Below are 13,642 nucleotides of genomic sequence, written 5' to 3'. Positions count from 1 at the left end.
TGTTCTAAATGTACCTTAATGTATTTTTTTCATGTTCTTAATACTTTTAACAACATAAGAAAGGGCAAATATGCTTGCTTTATGAAAATGTTTATTCAACACTTCAAATCATGCAGGAAAATAAAAGGCTAAAAAAATATCCCCTCACCCTAAATGGGATCAAAACATAGTGATGTCTACTTTTGGCGAGGGGGGGCGGTGGGCTCTCTGCATCTCCTAAGTGTTTGGCTTGCAAATGATATCTGAGACTTGACGTATATCAATGGTAACTCATTTCATGTCGACAGTACGTGCAGATAACTTTTGTCCTATCGACCGAACCATCTGGCAGTGTTTTGAAAGTAAATTTGCCGTTCATAAGTCCTTTCTCCATTTCCTTTCACTTTTGCTTTTCAGTCCACCGTGTTTTTCCCGAACGCCAACCCTGCTTCTTCTTCTTCTGATTCCCTTTCTTATTCTTCTGCAACCCTCTGGAACTACAGATGCCATCGATGGCCATAAATCAAACAATGCGCGTTTCTTTTTTTTTTTTTTAATACAGAGCGTTAATCGTGCGTTAAAAAAATTAACGGCGTTAAGAGGAAGTTGCGTTAACGTGTTATTAACGCGTTAACTTTGACAGCCCTAAAAAATATATAATTCATCCATATTCTCCATCGCATGGGTTCAGTTTTCAGGAGGATGATATATTTATGTATCATTTTCGTACACACCACTGCTTTGTTAGCAGTGGGTCATGAACAAAGACAGGATTTCCGGAATTCTGAGGTCCTGATTTGCCCTTAACTTCCAGTTTCGACCAAACCAAACGAAAGAGGAAAAGTTTGCATTTTTAGTATCTGATTCGTCAGTAAACTGGTAAATTGTATTTAACGTTCCAGCATAGCAAAATTGGTCTGGCCCAGTGGCACACCACACTGCCAACTTATACTTACAGCAGTGAATTATGGGCCACAGCTGGTTCGGATCTGTAAGTGAGAACACGGTTGCTTCAGACATTCTAATATCTCAGCCAACTGAGTAACTATCTCTGGCCTTATTTTAGCCAAGAACCCAGGCCTAAGTCAAGGGCACCTGTGTTCTGGCTAACGATAGATCATGAGCACCTCTGCACCGTAATTAATTGTTGTACTTGAGCCAAATGTGAGCGGGCTGTGTGACCACCTCTGCTATGTGGGTTTTTTTTAGGACAAATTCAATTGACTTTGGTGATCCCCTGGCTTTTCCTCCAGCACCATCAATTCAAAATGTCAGGTTGCTCAATACTTTAGCAAATATCTGCATAAACTAATGTTATCCCCGTCAGCTTCAGCTGTGGTTTCTTTTTGTGTTAATGTGGTAATGGTGTTAATTAGCTTCTGTTAGCATGCTAATACGCTACACTAAGATGTTGAACATGAACATTATCCCTGCTAAACATCAGCATCAGCATTATGAGCACGATAGCATGCCGACTTTAGCATTCAACTCAAATCAGCACTGTGCATCTAGTTAATTCAGTACTTCACACTGCCAGGAATAAAGAAGAAAATCAATGGATGATTACTAAAAAAATTGTATTTTATCGATAGCTTTTAAATTTGTCAAAAATGAAAGCTGCTGTAAGTGTTGTCGTAGTCACTAACTTCCTGTCCTGTTAGCAGCCAGCGATCCCCTCCTCCCTCTCTATGTCAGCACACTTGCACGACTCCTGTCCTATTTTCCGCCCGCTCTCTTTGCCTCTCACTTTTTCCTGAAGCATTTTCCTTCACTTTGCTTGTGTGGTAGTGTAAGCCTTCACCAGAAGCGCTGGAGTTGGTTAGCCTGCTCCAACGTTGTTGGTACACAGGAGGATGCTGCTTTCTGCAAGATCAAGAGCAAACAGGATCGAAGTAGTTGGGAATACCAAACACATTTATTTTCTCTTTTACTGCATGAGCAAGGGGGAGGAGATACATGGGCTACTGACCAAACACTCTGTAACTGTGATTACTGTCAGAATATAGAGCTTTGAAAATAACACTTACAGCAGCTTTGAATTAGATAGATAGATAGATAGATAGATAGATAGATAGATAGATAGATAGATAGATAGATAGATAGATAGATAGATAGATGTGGTGTGTCTATGATGGGATGTGTTGCTCTGAGCGCAGATAACACACTCTATGTGGGCCACGCGCCCCGCAGCCTCTCTGTTTGCCATGAGTGTTATGAGACGAGATGCTGCACATGACATGCCGCTACCTCAGTTTCCATGGATACTACCACCTGATTAGACATGAAGTCATGCAATTGCCCTCTGGATTGTGACAGCGAGACAAGCCGGATGACATCTCTGCAAGAACCTGTGCTACTTGGAAAAACAACAACAACAGCAGCAGCAGCAAGTAGAAAAGCAACTCGTCGCCGCTGTTCATCAGCCGGCTAACACGTAATCGCCTGTTATCCTTTTTTAATTCTCTTTGCCACCCAGTGATCCGCAGAGATGGTGACTTTCTTTCTCTCTTTTCTTTTTTTTTTGGGCTCTAGCTTTTGTTCACCATCAAATGTTTGACAATCTAGAGATGTAATCGACTTTTCCCCCCTCTGTCTTCATTCCCTATTTAAATCCTTTATTCACTTTTCACGTTCACCAGCTCCATTCCCTATTCCCTCTGCTCAGCATGCATGAAGTGGACAGCACAGGGGAGCCCAGAGATCCATAATCCCCCTACAGGAGAGAAGTGGATGGCTTAAATGATTTAAATCTTGTCAATGAGCACCTTCTCTGATTTGAAATGAGAAATCTGAAGGCCCATTGGAGTAAGTCCAAAACAGGGCCACACTCTCCACATCAGCATTCCCCTCAATCAATGGTCATTGACTGCCGCAAGTAGGTGCTTAATCATTTTTAATTAGAGATAATCAGACATCTTGTCCATTCTAGTTACAAGAGGGCAAAATCGAGGTCTGCAAGGATCAAAGTTCTCAATTTGACATTCTGGCTCCAATTTCTTTAATTTGACAATCCAACATTTTCCCCCTGTACTGAGCTGTAAAGTCGGCATTGACAAACTCTACATCATTACCCCTTGAAAGGAACAAGTGGGATGTGTTCGCACCATCATGTTGGTGTCAGTGTTTGGAAGTGAATTTATTGTGTGACAACAACAGTGACAAAGCTGAAAATAACAGAACGAAACTGAGAGTGAAGTGTTGCAGTCTCAGTGCTCAGTTGAGTCTATGCTGGGCGTGGCAGTGCAGACTCTCTCGCTAGTGGTATCTCTTAGTAATGAGGCCCTGTGAAGCCACGGCTCTCACCCCTCACTGGGCCCTCATACATCATTAATGTTCCCACATCATAGTCCTGATAATTACCGGGGACGTGAATGTCACCTCAGTCGCGCCTCCTCAACAGAGGATGACAGCACAAGGTCTGTGGTCTGCCAGACGTGCAGTGAGCGCATTCCTGGCTCACACGCACACACAGACACCATGAGCCTCTCAACACACTCACAAACATACCGTTTTTTACCCAAAGTGAACCATATGTGTCCTCTTATTATACTCACAACACATGGGATGCTTGACTTCTTTTGGCCTTGTTCCAGCAGACTGCCTGACAACTTTTCCTCACGGATGCTTAGAAGTATCTGAGTGTCAAAACAAAAGGCTTGTAAATGGGGGAAAACGGTTTTCTAAGAGGGTAATAACGTTTTTTCTTTTTTACCTACCGATGGTGGTATCTGGGACACTTTTCGTATTGTTTGCTGTGATTTTAGGAGAGAGGTGAATGTAGCTCAAGCCTAGTTTCTCAGTATTTCTGTATTGGATGATTCTGCCACTCTTTCACTGATTTATGGCCTTTGCCAATGTTGGTTTTTTATCTATTCTAATAACAATACCCATGATCTTTCCTTTGAAGGTCACCTGTGTTGTTCGTTCATCTTAGCAGACTCCATTTCTAAACTATCGTTAGCTACTGCTCTCTGTTAGTGGAGCAGAGAGAGGCACTGAGACAAAGCACTCGAGAACTTGCATGAAGTCACATCCCGTTGACTGTTGCAGTCCAGCAGCTTTTAACAACTTTAAAAAACATCATCCACAGGTTTTTATAGGCAACCAAGAGAGACCGGGAAGGTCTCCTGTTAAATTTAACTCATATGGCCAATAAAAGTGATTAAATTGCTTAGAGCACCTTAAACCCCAATCATACCGTGGTTGCGGCACCTAGAAACTGTAGAAAAGACATTTTTGTCATTGGGCATAAAAACTTTTTTTCATAATCTTCTATTATCAATGTTAATTATGCACCTATGAACAGTTTACATAGTCATATCAATGTTAATACATGTCCCTTAAGGACTTTTAACTAAGCATTAATTTAAGGACCTTCATATAAAGCATTGCCCAATTATTTCCATAAAATAGCTGTGGGCGGTTCTCATTGGAACTATTTTGTTTGGTAGAAAGTTTTCAAGGAAAAATGTCCCTCTGTGAGGTCAGTGGTTATCTACAAGAACGAGGACAATAGTTCTGCAGCTTTTTAAATTCTTTAAATAAATATTCATTTAATGGCATAAACATTACCAACAGAACTCTGTTCCCCTACACTGTGATACGGTGGTGGCGGGAGCCCTCAGAGGCAGATATGTAAAGCCTGAACACAAAAAACCTCGACTGTCTGCATAACTTGGCACCAGTGTGGGTGAGTAAAACATTATCTTCCCTCTGTAATTATTTAAGGTTCCAAACTTGGTAAATCACATTAGATTAAAAGCAGATAATTGCAAAGTTTTTACAGACAGAACTTTTTGTTGGCAGAGTGAGTTACCCTGTAGGCTCTAATGAGAGCAGGTACACCTTGGTAACGTTACACACAAGAATGGCCATTTGAATAAAAAAAATAAATAAAACATTGCTTGCAAAACATTAAATTCTGCTCATTAAATGGCCGATCCGCGTTGAAACATTTAAAACCTCCAACATGTTTCGGCATCATGGAGTGAGACTTCTCATTCTTGCTGTCAAATTACCCGTGAGACTGAACAGATGTTTGCACCTACCTCAAATCTTCGACGCCTTTATTTCTCCGCCTCTATCTCCCCGTCTCCCTCGCTGATACAGACACGTGCAGAGAAACTCACAACCCCCCCTCCCCCCTCCCCCCACCCGGAATGCAGGCGCGCTCTGGGTTTCGCCCGAACCCTCATTTGGCCAATTACTCTGACCTTCCAAATTGCAGAGACCATCCAAAAGCCTCTTACAGTGAATGTAACATCCCCTCCTTTCCTGCTCTCTGGAGAGATATTCAGCATGCTCCTCCAACCCCACTGATAGGACAGTTTAGCTTTAAATGAGCCTGTTTTGCCTCAACACATTTCTTCCCGCATATCTTCCAGTGCTGTGGGTTTTATTGATCGCTGTCCTCCCAGGGGTGTTGGTGCCTGAACCGGGGCACTCAGCAGCAGCTGGTTGGGCTGCTGATGGTTGTTAGCCCCGCTGGCTGCTCCGTTCTGGGCTTTGAGTGGTGCCAGGCTCAGCAGTTACCCTGCTCCCCTACAGCCCTGTCTGAGGACGCTTGTTAGGAAGCTGCCTAAAATAGAGGAGAAATATCTCCAGTCTCACTGCACCACTACCCTCTCCACATGCCTGGCTGATTTAGCCAGGCTGTCTGGCGCAGGGTTACCTGGTACCTAGAGCGTAGGGCTTACGTAGCTGCGTTTGTGCTCGTGTGTGTGTGTATGTTAAATTGGGGCTCATCTCAGGCTCGTCCTAAAACAAGGCTTGGTTGTGTTGTTTACCTACACATGTTTTGATTTGAGGCAGCCTACTGGGATTTACCTCAGGATGGGCGACCACGGGGGAGCTGAAGGGGGAAGTCAGGGCACACACTCTGCCTCTCTGCCTCTCCGCCACAACAAATCCTTTGCCGGTTAGAAGACTCGGCACTCATGCATTTATGGTTTTCTCTGTTTGTTTGTTTTTAATGGATAATAGCCAGCATAGTTTGTGTTTATTTTAATTCACCCCGTGCTCTTAGTTTGCTAATTCAGGCTGGCCATTTTCCATCCAGCACATCTTGTTATCCTCCACTTGCAAATGTTCCACTGCATCACTGATAATGATGTGTTTAAAGCGCTGTTTCAGTCAGCTGATAGGTAACTTAAATGCTGATCAAAACTAATTGTTGGGACAGATTGCAGTTTTAAAATGGTTTAAATTAGTAAACTACTTAAATTGGTAGATTTAATTGCATCATGGGTACCTTCCAGCCCTTGCCTCATTAAACCGCAGCTATCATTACGTTGGCCGGCACAATAATGGTTTCCCAATACAGTAGTTATGGCGGCTTTTCATAACGCCACAGACCCTCTTCTGCTGATACCTGGAAACTGTTCTGAGGTGATGCTCTTGGCAACAATGAGGCCAGGTGGTGCGAATCAGTACACACCAACATCCAGCCAATCGATGTTCATATAACCACCTGGATACACACACTGACATATCGGCCATCAGACAGCAGGCGGTCAATATATATTTTCAATTCAGATTGCTCAGTTACGTGTCAAATACTCCACGGTACCTCTGCATTCCACCCTGCTTCATCACACTTCTGAGAGAGTCACTTTCAACCAGTCATGCCTGATTCACGTTGGGAGGCTTCATGATATAAAAAAAAGAGCAAGTAAAAGTGTTGCTGTTGTTTACAATTATTATCCATATCTTGCTTGCAAAATACCTTCTCTAAGTGCTCATTCACCATTTCAAAGAACAGCTGCCGCATTGTCTGTGTCCCAACAAAGCGTTGGCAGGCAGTGATCATATAAATAACACATGGTGAGAAAGGGTTGATAATGTTAACTGTACAGGAAGTGGAATGCAAAAATAATGACACTTAGTCATTTGGTAATTCACTGCTTTTATTGGCCTTCATGAGTTATTTATAGATGGAAATTGAACATGACTGGAAAAAAAGAAAAAAAAAAAAGGCTCTGCTTTAATCTTTAATGCTAAAACAGCCCAAACCAATTCACCATTTCTTGTTAATTTAAAGCCTGCGCCAACACTGACTGTATTTGCTTATATTCCAAATATGAACTCATATAGTCAGGGTCTGCTCTTAGGTAGAAGATCTGTTCTCCTCGAATCAATATAATACTAAATATTTCCATGGAAACTGAGCTCGGTCTTATGGGGGAAAAAAAATTGTATTTTTGCTAAAGTGCATTGACGGAATCACAGCTGTCAAATGAGGCTTTTATTGTGTATAGGAGATAATATTGAATGCCGTACAGCGTGTATGTTTACCAGATGAATTAGTATGCACAAATATAGCATTGGCTATGAGTTCAGTTTCGAGATTGCACATTATTTCTGCACATCCTCAGATTATGCTGCAATTACCATGCTAAGAGTTTGGCAACTAACCCACAATGTATTCATACCCTCACACGTTTCCATGTTGGAGCAATAATGACATTTCAAGTGCGCGTTTGACATTCTCAACATCAACATGTGTGAAAATCTTAAAATGTGTCGTAGCAGCTATTAATTCAGCATGAGAATAAATCAGAGCGGCTGAGCCAGAATAAAAGCATGTGTAGTTTGTACACGGACAAGATGATGGCAAAGGAAATATTTGATGTAGGATTATCAGCCTCCTTGGCATCACTGTCTGGGGGTATTTTCTACAAATTCAATTGTTTTTAACCTTTTGCTGCTATAGGGGCTGTGATGTGATCATCCCAAAGCGCAACTGTGTGTGTCATGATACACAGTTAAACCTACTGGTAACCATCCAGAACACTAGAGGCATGTGGTTTCTGATACTGCTGCCAAAAAGTGTGAAAAAAATAAAAATAAATAAATAAGAAAACATTCTGATAAATTTCTGTTATTCTTCTCTGGGAGGGTTGGGGAATATTTTAATAACCACATCAGTACTTGAGCATTCGTTCGGCACAGCAGGGGGGTGCTGGTGTCTGTCTCAGGTGTGCAGAAGGTAGGGTTCTGTGTAAAGCTGAGCGAGATGGGGTAAGAAGCTGCATCCCAATTCCATATTTGTGTACATTATGTCTTATAATGGTTGTACAGATTGTGCAGTTAGTGTAGTGGAAATAAATTCACCTCTGTGCTCCGTACTGACAGTGAATCAAACTGTAACTGTGGGGCTTTGGAGTACCAGGACACTTCAATACACTGAGTGTGTCAGCACTAACAATTCAACATTTCAATAGTGATAGCAAAATTGCTTTCCAAAGATTCAGGACTTTCTTTTTGGTTTTCCATCATCTTCATTGAACTGTCATTGCCACCTTTCACAAAACAGGTTTTTAAAGGTCAAGTTCACCCAAAATTGGAAAATTCAGTAATTTTCTACTCACTGGCATGCTGATGGAAAGGTGAAGTTTTGTATTTCAAGTTTTGTAGACCACAGCAAATACGAATAGCAGCATTCAAATACGAATAGCAGCATTCTCCTCAATAACTGGAGTAGACAGGACATTCACACCAGAATCCAGGGTTCACATCCAGTCTGTTGTTGGGTCTAGGCGACACAAGTGCTTGGTTAAGGTTGGGAAATTATATTTCTGTCATGGTTACCAGAAGTGGACCCAAATGCAGAGCAAGGAAGCCATAAAAAAAAGAAAAAAAGAAAAGGCAGGCAAAAAGGCTAGCAACAAAGGAATGATTAACTAATCCAATACAGGTGTAGACAGAAAAGGGCCTGAAAAAGACAAAGACGGGAAATGGAAAATAAAATGGGACACACATGGATATAATCTACAAGATAAAACAACACAAGGAAGCTACTAAATAAAAACCCAAACCATGGCATTTTTTTAGGTGAAACAGTCACAAAGTTTAATCTATTGGATTCACTTTGATGAAGGGCACGGAAAGATTGAGATTTAGATTATATATTCGTAAAAAAATTATCACTTTAATCGGTCAGATTAAAAAAATCGATCATGAAACGTTCATTTTGAACTTGTGCTGTGTGTCAAGAAAAAAAAAAGACAATTAATGCCTATGTACACAAAAGCTTAAGATTAAATTCTGTCTATATTTCACAAACTGCCGTGATACTGGGTTGTGTATGGCTGTACAGATGGTTTCAGACGGAAAACACATCACTTGCGATGGCTCTGAATTGGAGAGACTTTACTGACACTGTCAGCCTGACAGGCAGTGAGTCAATAACCAGAGCAAAGAGGCTAAATAAGGGCAGACAGACGGCAAGTTCAACCATGTAACAGGGAATTCTTACTCTGTGATCTGTGAAGGTTAAAGAGTCACAGCTATGTATCTGGATTATTGGATACCCAGATATGACTAACCATGTTATGAAGTCTCAATGACAGCAGGTTCAAATAACTAATTACCTGATATGCCACCAGCATCCACAGCCAAGCCGGCTCCAAAACCCATTTCCCGTCTAACTGGTCATGAAACAGTGAACGATCGTGAACTCTTCCCGGGGGCAGAACCAGAATGTGTTTGACTGTAATATTCACAGACAGCTCAGCGACTAATTCGATATACAGGACATCATCTAATGTACAGCACATCATCCTCACTCTAACACTTACAGACGGAAAGCCAATACATCTGCCGCAGTTTTGTGTTAGGCACGAGGATGAAGCTTTGTCTTTCCAAATAGAACAGTAGTTCTTATGTAGCATACATGCCAATTAAGCTAAACGCGCAACAAAGCGACCCAAAGGTCCTTTATCATTGCGTAATCTTCAGTCTGTGCTGAAAGTTAGAGGCAGGTTAATGCACCAGAGCTGTGAAGAAGGAATTAATGCAGGATTTTTATTTATAGGAGTCATCTCGTCTTCGGTTTGAAATATGACCTACCGTTAAAGTTTATGGCTCATGGAAAATGCTTGAGAAATGGTAGTGAAAATGATCATGTGCTACACACTGGATCCTTTTGTTATTAACTGGAAACAAATCACCGCTTCAAAAACGGAACATATATTATAGTCCTGAATCTTGGCTGTATTTCTGTGCTGAGGTAAACCGTCGCTTATCCAGTTCTGGTTAAAGTGCCTCTTTGTTCCTGCGGTATCTGATAAAAAATTGAAGAAGGCTAATCGTATTGACTCATTGATGAGCGACCTACATTAAAAATAAAAGAAGTCAGGTAAATCAAGTAAAAGAGCGCGTAAATTAGCAGGAGATGGCATCTGGAGGACGATTCCCCTCCTCGCCCTCTCAGCTCGTGTTAACAACTGCGACGGAAGTTCTCACCTTAATACTTTGTCTTCTCAGTTGAGAGGGGAGAAAAAAAATCTATTCGGTCCTTATGGGATGAGCTATTTTCAAAAGAACGCCATAACATCTGTCATATTCACTTTTCACGAGGGCCGGCTAGAGCTGGTTTTATAAACTGCAATGAAGCAGCAGCATGAGAGGAGACTGATGCACCTCTCCATCACCACTCCACCCGCTCCCCAAAAAGGAGCAAAATTAATTAAAATCTGGATGAGACAAAGGCTCAGGACATAAAAGGCTGCTGTTAGCATTTTTCTAGCCCATTGATTCCTTGTTACTACTGCACATTATGGCCCCCTGAACCCTCATAAATCAATTCATACCCTATTGTCCTTTTTAGAAGGCTCTCCTCACTGTTGGCTCTAACATGGCCGCGGTGACAATAATCTATTGTTTCAGTTTAAAGCTCAGCGCTGCACCTCAGACCCGTGGTCACAGAGGCCAGCAGGATGTATGTGCTGCCTGCAGGGAGCATCGGGTATACTGAGCATTGGCCAGCACACAGGGGTTGAGCTCTGCAACATAGGGAATCCATCTTTGTCTCTGTGAGGGATACACACACTGTAAACTTAGCACACGCTGCTGAACTTGAGCTATTTCCGACGTCTAAATGGATTACAACAAACAGGTGAGAGGGAAAAATTCAGCCTCAGATAAACGCATTAAACTGTAAATGAAAAGTGATTCTCGACTCTGTGCTCTCTGGAGTGCGGATCGAAATTGAAAACTGTTTAACAGAAACATTTTAAATGCATCATATCTCTGTCCGCTGCACTTTTTTTTCATGATTGTAGCCTTAAAATGTCCCCCGAGGACTGTGTGAGGTGGGATTATAATTTCTTTATTTGCAGTTTGGTCTATCAGAAGCTTCTTCAGGACTGGAAATGAAATTCATGTGCCAAACATACAAAGCTGGTAATACAAATATTATTTTGGCGTTATTAAAAAATGAACTGAACAAAGTCTGGCAGTCGAGGAGGTAAAAACTGCTCGGCTTCAAGAAATAAACTGGAAAAACTCAATAAAGTTTTGACTAAATTTGCTAAAGTGCAAAAGGTTTTCACTACTTTTCTTTACTTATTTCTTTCACTATCGTTCGGAGCTTTGTGTGTAACACTGCTCCCAATATGAATTACTAACGTTGATGTTTTAGTATGCTTTTAAAGGGATTTTGGTTCATGGAACACATGTGAGAATCCACCTTATCCATCCAAATGAATACATTTCAATCATTACGGTGTTCACTACCGGTCTGCTTGTGTGTGGGTATTGATTGCCCATATCAGAAAGTTTAGTGTAGTTCAGAGCCCAGGAGGGATGACTGTGTTACACACTGTGACTAGAGTGCCGGACGTGGAAGAAAAAACAACTGAGAAAAGAAAGCAGAAAGCTTTTCTCTGAGCAGAATTGTTTACAGTTGGATAATAATCGGACTTCAGATCGATTCCAGCTGGTCGGTGGACTGACATTAAGTAGACCAGTGAAGCAGCTAGTTAGACACGAGAGCTTTTCTTCTGATCATTAAACTGGACAACACCAGCCACATACAGAACATGTCTGTTTGATGCTCAAACATACAGCACATATGTTTTTCTCTGCGATGGCTGCCTCATGATCGTTATCTATATTTGTTTCATATATTAAAATTCAGTAGCACTAGATTATGGTACACATATTAAAATAAACCAGTTGCTAATTAGTATGCATATTAGTTGCATAATTGCTCTCTATTAATCATAATGAAGCACTTAATAATGCCTTTTAGGCCATTAGCTAAGAGTTTTCTCTCAATAGCCTCCTAATCGGCGTTCAATGATTGTAAGCGAGGAAGTAGGTTAATTATGGGCCTTATAAAGTGGATTGCACGAGAGGAAGAAACAGTCATTTTCTCTTATAACACTTTATACATCTAAGTCTGCTCTTACATAACAAATCATTTTAAATTAAAGGTCAACTTTGCAAGAAAGTTGACTTTTGAGTTTCATTTCCAACTTGTCAAAAAACGACACTTTGGGATGGCGACCAACCCGAATGACAATCCCAAAGTGTCAGTATTTGACAAGTTAGGAAAGAGATTCAGAAAGCAACTTTCTTACAAAGTGGACCTTTAAGTCTCTCTAACTCTAACATTCTAAAGCGAGGCCTTTACCGAGCAAAGCCTGATAAGATTGGAATTCACATAAAACAATTTCCCTCCATGACTAGTAACTGGCATGCTAATAGCAGCCAGTAAACAAAACAATATATGGTGCAAATGAAAGCAGCATATCACGACCCATATTTATGCTTGCTGATAGGTGGCGATATCTAGCGGCTGAAGTAATTACTGCAGCTGCAAAGGAGGAAGTGAGGAGAGGTAGTATGATGAGAGAAAGGTCTGACTAAACAAACAAGACCGCTGTATGTGTCCACTGTGGAACCAAAAGTTAGTCAGTCGCATTAACTTAGTCACCCAGCAAAGCTACATCACATGCATAACAGAGTGTAAGTTACTTCGGTGACAAAGGTTCATTTGTATCCAGTGGAGGGAAATACATGCAGCCACACCAGTTGTGAAGCTGCAGCAGTCATTGCCAGTGATGGTGAGCGGTCAACACTAACCACAAATTGAACAGTTTGTGGGCTGTGTTGTCTTTCTGCTGAGCAAAGTGCCCGTGTTTCTCTTGCTGTCACTAATTTGCCTGTTTATAAAGTATCTTTGACCAGGCTAAATCTAATGTAGCACAATAGAACAGCTGTGCAATAATTCCTAGTTGTTGACTGACTTGTAATTTGATGTTGTCCACCCTAGTTGTATCAGTACGATTAGATTCAAAAAGTTTATAATGAATTAATTAATAAAAAATGTTTTCAGCCTATGAACTGGTGACTAAATGTGTGTTATTGTTAATATTTAATTTGTGCTCCATTCTTTGTAATTTTCATTATTGGCCTTTCTCGTAATACTTAATAAATACTTTATCTTCTGCATTAGGCGTGTTTTAGACGTTGTTTTACTCCGTACTCCTTAATTAAACTTAAAACAGGGTAGCAAGTAGCCAACTACTGTAAAACAACATGATGCCGTGAGTTGATTTTCCTCCTGTCCTCCAAATGATCTGAACCCAAACCCTGATGTGTTCCTAAACCTAACCAAATCGCTTCCTGGCCTAAATCTAACCAAATTGCGACCGTATGACAAAGGTCCAGTGCATGTTTCGCTTTTATGGAGCAATAGCCATGTCTCTTTGGGAACAGAGTAGACTATGCACTTTGTCATTTTGGGAAATGAAATAAGAAATACAATCGTCCTATTCAGTCAGTCAGGTGTGAGGATGTGTTGGCTAATTAGCAAACGAGTAAATGGTTAATATGTGTGTACTAATCCAAAATGTAACCAATATCTGAGGTTGGT

This window comes from Sparus aurata, chromosome 18, assembly GCF_900880675.1.
Source record: "Sparus aurata chromosome 18, fSpaAur1.1, whole genome shotgun sequence".
NCBI lineage: Eukaryota > Metazoa > Chordata > Actinopteri > Spariformes > Sparidae > Sparus > Sparus aurata.
This window is presented reverse-complemented; position numbering follows the sequence as displayed.